Genomic DNA, 11,230 nt, shown 5'->3' with positions numbered 1-11,230 from the left:
ACCGGCAAGTCTCTTTACTCGTTCCGTAATACATCTGGCAACTAACTCATTAGTTGCATTGCTTGCAAGGCTTATGTGATGTGCATTACCGAGAGGGCCCAGAGATACCTCTCCGACATTCGGAGTGACAAATCCTAATCTCGAAATACGCCAACCCAACAAGTACCTTTGGAGACACCTGTAGAGCACCTTTATAATCACCCAGTTACGTCGTGACGTTTGGTAGCACACAAAGTGTTCCTCCGGTAAACGGGAGTTGCATAATCTCATAGTCATAGGAATATGTATAAGTCATGAAGAAATCAATAGCAACATACTAAATGATCGGGTGCTAAGCTAACGAAATGGGTCATGTCAATCAGATCATTCAACTAATGATGTGATCCCGTTAATCAAATAACAACTCTTTTGTCTATGGTTATGAAACATAACCATCTTTGATTAACAAGGTAGTCAAGTAGAGGCATACTAGTGACACTCTGTTTGTCTATATATTCACACATGTATTATGTTTCCGGTTAATACAATGCTAGCATGAATAATAAACATTTATCATGAAATAAGGAAATAAATAATAACTGTATTATTGCCTCTAGAGCATATTTCCTTCAGTCTCCCACTTGCACTAGAGTCAATAATCTAGTTCACATCGCCATGTGATTTAACGTCAATATTCACATCTGCATGTGATTAATACCCATAGTTCACATCATCATGTGATCAACACCCAAAGGGTTTACTAGAGTCAATAATCTAGTTCACATCGCTATGTGATTAACACCCAAAGAGTACTAAGGTATGATCATGTTTTGCTTGTGAGAGAAGTTTAGTCAACGGATCTGTCACATTCAGAGCCGTAAGTATTTTGCAAAATATTCTATGTCCACAATGCTCTGCATGGAGCTACTCTAGCTAATTGCTCCCACTTTCAATATGTATCCAGATTGAGACTTAGAGTCATCTGGATTGGTGGCAAAACTTTCATCGACGCAACCCTTTATGACGAACCTTTTGTCACTTCCATAATCGAGAAACATATCCTTATACCACTAAGGATAATTTTGACCGTTGTCGAGTGATCTACTCCTAGATCACTACTGTACTCCCTTGTCAAACTCAGTGGTGGGGTATACAATAGATCTGGTATACAACATGGCATACTTTATAGAACATATGGCTGAGGCATAGGGAATGACTTTCATTCTCTTTCTATCTTCTGTCGTGGTTGGGCTTTGAGTCTTACTCAATTGCACACCTTGTAACATAGGAAAGAACTCTTTCTTTGACTGTTCCATTTTGAACTACTTCAAAATCTTGTCAAGGTATTTACTCATTGAAAAAACTTATCAAGCGTCTTGATCTATCTCTATAGATCTTGATGCTCAATATGTAAGCAGCTTCACCAAGGTCTTTCTTTGAAAAAACTCCTTTCAAACACTCCTTTATACTTTGCAGAATAATTCTACATTATTTCCGATCAACAATATGTCATTCACATATACTTATCAGAAATGTTTTAGTGCTCCCACTCACTTTCTTGTAAATACAGGCTTCACTACAAGTCTGTATAAAACTATATGCTTGGATCAACTTATCAAAGCGTATATTCCCACTCCGAGATGCTTGCACCAGTCCATAGATGGATCGCTGGAGCTTGCACATTTTGTTAACACCTTTAGGATTGACAAAACCTTCTGGTTGCATCATATATAACTCTTCTTTAAGAAATCCATTAAGGATTGCAGTTTTGTTATCCATTTGCCAGATTTCGTAAAATGCGGCAATTGCTAACATGATTCGGACAGACTTAAGCATCGCTACAGTTGAGAAAATCTCATTGTAGTCAACACCTTGAACTTGTCAAAAACCTTTTTCGACAAGTCGAGCTTTGTAGATAGTAACACTACTATCAACGTCCGTCTTCCTCTTGAAGATCCATTTATACAATATGGCTTGCCGATCATCGGGCAACTCCACCAAAGTCCACACTTTGTTCTCATACATGGATCCCATCTCAGATTTCTTGGCCTCAAGCCATTTCGCGGAATCTGGGCTCATCATCGCTTCCTCATAGTTCGTCGGTTCATCATGATCTAGTAACATGACCTCCAGAATGGGATTACCGTACCACTCTGGTGCGGATCTCACTCTGGTTGACCTACGAGGTTCGGCAGTAACTTGATCTGAAGTTACATGATCATCATCATTATCTTCCGCACTAATTGGTGTAGTAGTCACAGGAACAGATTTCTGTGATGAACTACTTTCCAATAAGGGAGAAGGTACAATTACCTTATCAAGTTCTACTTTCCTCCCACTCACTTCTTTCGAGATAAAACTCCTTCTCTAGAAATGATCCATTTTTAGCAACGAATATCTTGCCTTCGGATCTGTGATAGAAGGTGTACCCAACAGTTTCCTTTGGGTATTCTATGAAGACGCACTTCTCTGATTTGGGTTTGAGCTTATCAGGATGAAACCTTTTTCACATAAGCATCACAGCCCCAAACTTTAAGAAACGACAACTTGGGTTTCTTGCTAAACCATAGTTCATATGGTGTCGTCTCAACGGATTTAGATGGTGCCCTTTTAACGTGAATGCAGCTGTCTCTAATGCATAACCCCAAAACGACAATGGTAAATCAATAAGTGACATCATAGATCGCACCATATCCAATAAATTGTGGTTACGACGTTCGGACACACCATAACGTTGTGGTGTTCCAGGTGGCGTGAGCTGTGAAACTATTCCACATTGTTTTAATTGAAGACCAAACTCGTAACTCAAATATTCATCTCCACGATCAGATCGCAGAAACTTTATTTTCTTGTTACGATGATTTTCCACTTCACTCTGAAATTCTTTGAACCTTTCAACTATTTCAGACTTATGTTTCATCAAGTAGATATACCCATATCTACTTAAATCATCTGTGAAGGTCAGAAATTAACGATACTCGCCACGAGCCTTAATACTCATTGGTCTGCATACATCAGTATGTATTATTTCCAACAAGTTTGTTGCTCGTTCCATTGTTCCGAAGAACGGAGTTTTAGTCATCTTGCCCAAAAGGCACGGTTCGCAAGCATCATATGATTCATAATCAAGTGATTCCAAAATCCCATCAGCATGGAGTTTCTTCATGCGCTTTACACCAATATGACCTAAACGGCAGTGCCACAAATAAGTTGCACTATCATTATTAACTTTGCATTTTTGGTTTCAATATTATGAATATGTGTGTCACTATGATCGAGGTCCAATGAACCATTTTCATTGGGTGTGTAACCATATAAGGTTTTATTCATGTAAACAGAACAACAGTTTATTCTCTTACTTAAATGAATAACCGTATTGCAATAAACACGATCAAATCATATTCATCCTCAACGCAAACACCAAATAACATTTATTTAGGTTCAACACTAATCCCGAAAGTATAGGGAGTGTGCGATGATGATCATATCAATCTTGAAACTACTTTCAACACACATCGTCACTTCATCCTTAACTAGTTTCTGTTTATTCTGCAACTCCTGTTTCGAGTTACTACTCTTAGCAACTGAATCAGTACCAAGTACCGAGGGGTTGCTATAAACACTAGTAAAGTACACATCAATAACATGTATATCTAATATACCTTTGTTCACTTTGCCATCCTTCTTATCTGCCAAATACTTGGGGTAGTTCTGCTTCCAGTGACCAGTCCCGTTGCAGTAGAAGCACTTAGTCTCAGGCTTAGGCCCAGACTTGGGCTTCTTCACTTGAGCAGCAACTTGCTTGCTGTTCTTCTTGAAGTTCCCTTATATCCCTTTGCCCTTTTCTTGAAACTAGTGGTCTTGTCAACCATCAACACTTGATGTTCTTTCTTGATTTCTACCTTCATCGATTTCACTATCATGAAAAACTCGGGAATCATTTTCATCATCCCTTGCATACTATAGTTCATCATGAATTTCTACTAACTTGGTGATGGTGACTAGAGAATTCTGTCAATCACTATCTTATCTGGAAGATTAACTCCCACTTGATTCAAGCGATTGTAGTATCCAGACAATCTGAGCACATGCTCACTAGTTGAGCGATTCTCCTCCATCTTTTAGCTATAGAACTTGTTTGAGACTTCATATCTCTCAACTCGGGTATTTGCTTGAAATATTAACTTCAATTCTTGGAACATCTCATATGGTCCATGATGTTCAAAACATCTTTGAAGTCCCGATTCTAAGCCATAAAGTATGGTGCACAAAACTATCAAGTAGTCATCATATTGAGCTAGCCAAACGTTCATAATGTCTGCATCTGCTCCTGCAATAGGTCTGTCACCTAGCGGTGCATCAAGGACATAATTCTTCTGCGCAGCAATGAGGATAAACCTCAGATCACGGATCCAATCCGCATCATTGCTACTAACATTTTTAAACACAATTTTCTCTAGGAACATATCAAAATAAACATATGAGAGCAACAACGCAAGCTATTGATCTACAACATAATTTGCAAAATACTACCAGGACTAAGTTCATGATAAATTTAAGTTCAGTTAATCATATTACTTAAGAACTACCACTTAGAAAGACATCCCTCTAATCCTCTAAGTGATCACGGGATTCAAATCAACTAAAACATAACCGATCATCACCTGAAATGGAGTAGCTTTCAATGGTGAACATCATTATGTTGATCATATCTACTATATGATTCACGCTCGACCTTTCGGTCTTCGTGTTCCGAGGCCATATCTGCATATGCTAGGCTCGTCAAGTTTAACCTGAGTATTCCGCGTGTGCAAAACTGGCTTGCACCCGTTGTAGATGGACGTAGAGCTTATCACACCCGATCATCACGTGGTGTCTGGGCACGACGAACTTTGGCAACGGTGCATACACAGGGAGAACACTTCCTGATAATTAGTGAGAGATCATCTTATAATGCTACCGTCAAACAAAACAGAATAAGATGTATAAAAGATAAACATCATATGCAATCAATATAAGTGATATGATATGGCCATCATCATCTTGTGCTTGTGATCTCCATCTCTAGAGCATCGTCATGATTTCCATCGTCACCGGCATGACACCATGATCTCCATCATCTTGATCTATATCAATGTGTCGTCACATGGTCGTCTCGCCAACTATTGCTCTTGCAACTATTGCTATCGCATAGCGATAAAGTAAAGCAATTATTTAGCGCTTGCATCTTATGCAATAAAGAGACAACCATAAGGCTTCTGCCAGTTGCCGATAACTTCAACAAAACATGATCATCTCATACAACAACTTATATCTCATCACGTCTTGACCATATCACATCACAACATGCCCTGCAAAAACAAGTTAGACGTCCTCTACTTTGTTGTTGCAAGTTTTACGTGGCTGCTACGGGCTGAGCAAGAACCGTTCTTACCTATGCATCAAAACCACAACGATAGTTTGTCAAGTTGGTGTTGTTTTAACCTTCGGAAGGACCGGGCATAGCCACACTCGGTTCAACTAAAGTTGGAGAAACTGACACCCGCTAGCCACCTGTGTGCAAAGCACGGCGGTAGAACCAGTCTCGCGTAAGCGTACGCGTAATGTCGGTTCGGGCCGCTTCATCCATCAATACCGCCGAACCAAAGTATGACATGCTGGTAAGCAGTATGACTTATATCGCCCACAACTCATTTGTGTTCTACTCGTGCATATAACATCAAACCATAAAACCAAGGCTCGGATGCCACTGTTGGGGAACGTATTAATTTCAAAAAAAAATCCTACGCACACGCAAGATCATGGTGATGCATAGCAACGAGAGGGGAGAGTCTTGTCCATGTACCCTCGTAGACCGTAGCGGAAGCGTTGACGCAACGTAGAGGAAGTAGTCGTACGTCTTCCCGGTCCAACCGATCCAAGCATCGGTACTCCGGCACCTCCGAGTTCTTGACACACGTACAGCTCGATGACGCATCCCGAGCTCCGATCCAACAAAGCTTCGGGGAGGAGTTCCGTCAGCATGACGGCGTGGTGACGATCTTGATGTTCAACTGTCGCAGGGCTTCGCCTAAGCACTGCTACAATATGACCGAGGTGTAATATCGTGGCGGGGGGGCACCGCACACGGCTAAGGAACGATCACGAAGATCAACTTGTGTGTCCATGGGGTGCCCCCTGCCCCCGTATATAAAGGAGTGGAGGAGGGGAGGGCCGGCCCTCTTTATGGCGCGCCCTAGGGGAGTCCTACTCCCGTCGGGAGTAGGATTCCCCCTTTCCTAGTCCAACTAGGAACCCTTCCATGTAGTAGGAGTAGGAGAAAAGGAAAGGGAAGAGAGAAGGAGAAGGAAGGAAGGGGGCGCCCCCCCTCCCTAGTCCAATTCGGACTAGTCCAAGGGGAGGGGTGCGGCCACCCTTTTGGCCCTTTCTCTCCTTTCCCGTATGGCCCAAAGAGGCCCAATACGAATTCCCGGTTCATGCCACGAACCGGGACCAATAGTGCTGCCTATATATACCCCCTCGCTCGCGAGTAGAGCACTCCAGTGCTCTGTTTTTCTCTTACCGGCGAGGGGGGGCTTTGTGGTGCTCTAGCTCACCTCCATAGCACATGAGGTGTTCGATGAAATGCCCGAGCCACACTACTTAAGCTTTCTCCTCTCCAAGCTCGACCTCCAACCTCTATTTTCCTCAATATTTGTCTAGGTTTAGCGGTCCATCACGCCCCGTCCCCGTCTTCACTGCCGTCGATCACCCGCGCCGATCTCATCGCCAGCACCACCGTGGCGAGCCTCTTGTTCTTATCTTCTTTCTGAAAGGAAAAATATTCTTACTTGTATTATTTTCTTACTTTTATTATTGCATCTTATATAGTGTGATGGTTTTGGTATCCGCCCCCGTCGGCCCTCGTCATGTCTATGATTCGGATGTGGTATATATTATCTTTCCATAACTATTGGTTCGTTTATTGTTTATGAAAATTATGCCGACCAACGTGACATAGATTTTTTTTATCTAGGAGGTTGTTGAACCGGAAATTCCAACCGACCCTATTGTCGAGAGGTTAAATTTAGTTGAAGAAGAAAACAATTTCTTGAAGGAAAAAATAAAAAAACTTGAGGAGGCGAAGATGATATTGGAGTTGCATGTTGCGGATGTCGTCGATGATCACAAGATCAAGATGGATGCAATGCGCTTGAAGATGAGAAAGATTAGAAAATATGCCATTCATACCGAGGCTTGGTATCATTATGCCATTGGATCAGTTGTTACCTTGGTTGCGATTATGATCGCATTTGTTTTTGCATTGAAATGTTTTACATAGTTTCAATGTATGGTTTAATTAATTTAGATGCTCTGCAGAGCTTTATGTTGTTAGATGAGAACTATGTATGTACTTTGGTTTTTATGTGATGATGAACTTCTATTAATTTGGTCACTTAATTATCTATTCATGATGTTCTGTAATGATTTTTGACACACTTAATTATATATAATGCACGCAGATGAACCGACAATGGATGTACGGTGACAGACACACCTCCGAGTACATTAAGGGCGTGCATGATTTTCTCGAAGTGGCTGAGGCAAACAAGCAGAATGGTTTTATGTGTTGTCCATGCCCTATATGTGGGAATACGAAGTCTTACTCTGACCGGAAAATCCTTCACACCCACCTGCTTTACAAGGGTTTCATGCCACACTATAATGTTTGGACGAGGCACGGAGAAATAGGGGTTATGATGGAAGACGGCGAGGAAGAAGAGTACGATGACAACTATGTGCCCACTGAATACGGTGATGCTACTGAACATCAAGATGCACCAGACGATGTGCACGATGGTGCTGCAACGGGCGAAGCTGCTGAAGATCAAGAGGAACCAGACGATATGCCCGATGATGATGATCTCCGCCGGGTCATTGTCGATGCAAGGACACAATGCGAAAGTCAAAAGGAGAAGCTGAAGTTCGATCGCATGTTAGAGGATCACAAAAAGGGGTTGTACCCCAATTGCAAAGATGGCAACACAAAGCTCGGTACCGTACTCGAATTGCTGCAGTGGAAGGCAGAGAATGCTGTGCCTGATAAAGAGAAGCTACTGAAAATAATGAAGAAGAAGCTTCCAAAGGATAACGAATTGCCCGACAGTACATACGCAGCAAAGAAGGTCGTATGCCCTCTAGGATTGGAGGTGGAGAAGATACATGCATGCCCTAATGACTGCATCCTCTACCGCGGTGCCTACAAGGATCTGAACGCATGCCCGGTATGCGGTGCATTGCGGTATAAGATCAGACGAGATGACCCTGGTGATGTTGACGGCGAGCCTCCCAGGAAGAGGGTTCCTGCGAAGGTGATGTGGTATGCTCCTATAATACCACGGTTGAAACGTCTGTTCAGAAACGGGGAGCATGCCAAGTTGATGCGATGGCACAGTGAGGACCGTAAGAAAGACGGGAAGTTGAGAGCACCCGCTGACGGGTCGCAGTGGAGAAAAATTGAGAGAAAGTACTGGGATGAGTTTGCAAAGGACCCAAGGAACGTATGGTTTGCTTTAAGCGCGGATGGCATTAATCCTTTCGGGGAGCAGAGCAGCAATCACAGCACCTGGCCTGTGACTCTATGTATGTATAACCTTCCTCCTTGGATGTGCATGAAGCGGAAGTTCATTATGATGCCAGTTCTCATCCAAGGCCCTAAGCAACCCGACAACGACATTGATGTGGTACCTAAGGCCATTAGTTGAAGAACTTATACAGCTGTGGAATGGAAACGGTGTACGTACGTGGGATGAGCACAAAAAGGAGGAATTTGACCTAAAGGCGTTGCTGTTCGTGACCATCAACGATTGGCCCGCTCTCAGTAACCTTTCAGGACAGACAAACAAGGGATACCACGCATGCACGCACTGTTTACTTTACACCGATAGTATATACCTGGGAAGCTGCAGGAAGAATGTGTACCTGGGCCATCGTCTATTTCTTCCGACCAACCATCAATGTCGAAAGAAAGGCAAGCATTTCAAAGGCGAGGCAAATCACCGGAAGAAGCCCGCCATGCGTACCGGTGATCACGTACTTGCTATGGTCAATGATTTACACGTAATCTTTGGAAAGGGTCCCAGCGGACTAGCTGTTCCGAATGACGCTGAGAATCACGCACCCATGTGGAAGAAGAAATCTATATTTTGGGACCTACCCTACTGGAAAGACCTAGAGGTCCGCTCTTTGATCGACGTGATGCACGTGACGAAGAACCTTTGCGTGAACCTGCTAGGCTTCTTGGGCGTGTATGGGAAGACAAAAGATATACCTGAGGCACAAGAGGACCAGCAACGCTTGCACGAAAAAGAGGGCATGCCTCCGAAGCAGTATGAAGGTCCTGCCAGCTACGCTCTTACGAAAGAAGAGAAAGAAATATTCTTTCAATGCCTGCTCAGTATGAAGGTCCCGACTGGCTTCTCGTCGAATATAAAGGGAATAATAAATATGCCAGAGAAAATTTCCAGAACCTAAAATCTCATGACTGCCACGTGATTATGACGCAACTGCTTCCGGTTGCATTGAGGGGGCTTCTACCGAAAAACGTCTGATTAGCCATTGTGAAGCTATGTGCATTCCTCAATGCAATATCTCAGAAGGTGATCGATCCAGAAATCGTACCAATGCTAAGGAGTGATGTGGCGCAATGTCTTGTCAGTTTCGAGCTGGTGTTCCCACCATCCTTCTTCAGTATCATGACGCACGTCCTAGTTCATCTAGTCGACGAGATTGTCATTCTGGGGCCCGTATTTCTACACAATATGTACCCCTTTGAGAGGTTCATGGGAGTCCTAAAGAAATATGTTCGTAACCGCGCTAGGCCAGAAGGAAGCATCTCCATGGGCCATCAAACAGAGGATGTCATCGGGTTTTGTGTTGACTTCATTCCTGGCCTTAAGAAGATAGGTCTCCCTAAATCGCGGTATGAGGGGAGACTGACTGGAAAAGGCACGCTTGGAAGGGACTCAATAATATGCAAGGACGGATATTCTTGATCTCAAGCACACTACACAGTTCTACAGAACTCTACCTTGGTGACCCCGTATGTCGATGAACACAAGAACAGTCTGCGCTCCAAACACCCGGAGCAGTGCGACGACTGGATTACATGTGAACACATCAGGACTTTCAGCAGTTGGTTGGAAACATGTCTCAGAGGTGACAACACTGTTTGTGATGAGCTGTACTTGTTGTCCAGGGGACCATCTTCGACTGTAATGATTTGGAAAGGATACGAGATAAATGGGAATACATTTTACACGATTGACCAAGATGAAAAGAGCACCAACCAAAACAGTGGTGTCCGCTTTGATGCAGCAACTGACAATGGAAATGACACATATTATGGTTAACTAGTAGACATATGGGAACTTGACTATGGAGTAGATTTTAAGGTCCCTTTGTTTAAGTGCAAGTGGGTCAATCTGTCAGGAGGCGGGGTACAGGTAGACCCACAGTATGGAATGACAACAGTGGATCTGAAAAATCTTGGGTACACTGACGAACCGTTCGTCCTAGCCAATAATGTGGCACAGGTTATCTATGTGAAGGACATGTCTACCAGACCGAGGAAAAGAAAAGATAAGGAAGCGAATACATCATACAATGAGCCAACGCGCCAAATAGTTCTTTCAGGAAAAAGGGACATCCTTGGAGTGGAGGGCAAGACAGACATGTCTGAAGAGTATGAAAAGTTTCATGAAATTACCCGCTTCAAAGTCAAGGCTGACCCAAGCATCCTGATAAACGATGAAGATTATCCATGGTTACGGCGCAATAAGCAAACGACACAAGCGAAGAAAAAGTGAAGACTTTCTCCCGCAACTATTATGATATACCATGCCAACTTTGTAACAGACGAGTATGATACCATTGTCCGTTTTGTACATGCACATGCTATGCCAACTTTTTCAGAGTTCATTTGAAAACTATGAATTTGAAAACCTCGCCAACCGAAGGGCGCTCACACCGGTTTATAAGCCCGTCCCTCTACACGCCTTGTTGAGCTCACAAACTTGTGATTCACACAAATTTCAAAGAAAACTAATGGCACAAACAGAAAGTTTATAATTTTGCTGACCTAAAAGCAAAAAGAATTAAAAAATAAAGCAAAAAACCAAAAGAAAATAAATAATGCAGAAAACAAAACAAAAAAACTTGAAAAAAATAAAAATAGCAACAATAAGTATTTTGTTGTAAGTAGAAACAAAAT

The sequence above is a fragment of the Triticum dicoccoides genome, chromosome 3B (assembly GCF_002162155.2).
Source record: "Triticum dicoccoides isolate Atlit2015 ecotype Zavitan chromosome 3B, WEW_v2.0, whole genome shotgun sequence".
In the NCBI taxonomy this organism is placed as follows: Eukaryota; Viridiplantae; Streptophyta; class Magnoliopsida; order Poales; family Poaceae; genus Triticum; species Triticum dicoccoides.
This window is presented reverse-complemented; position numbering follows the sequence as displayed.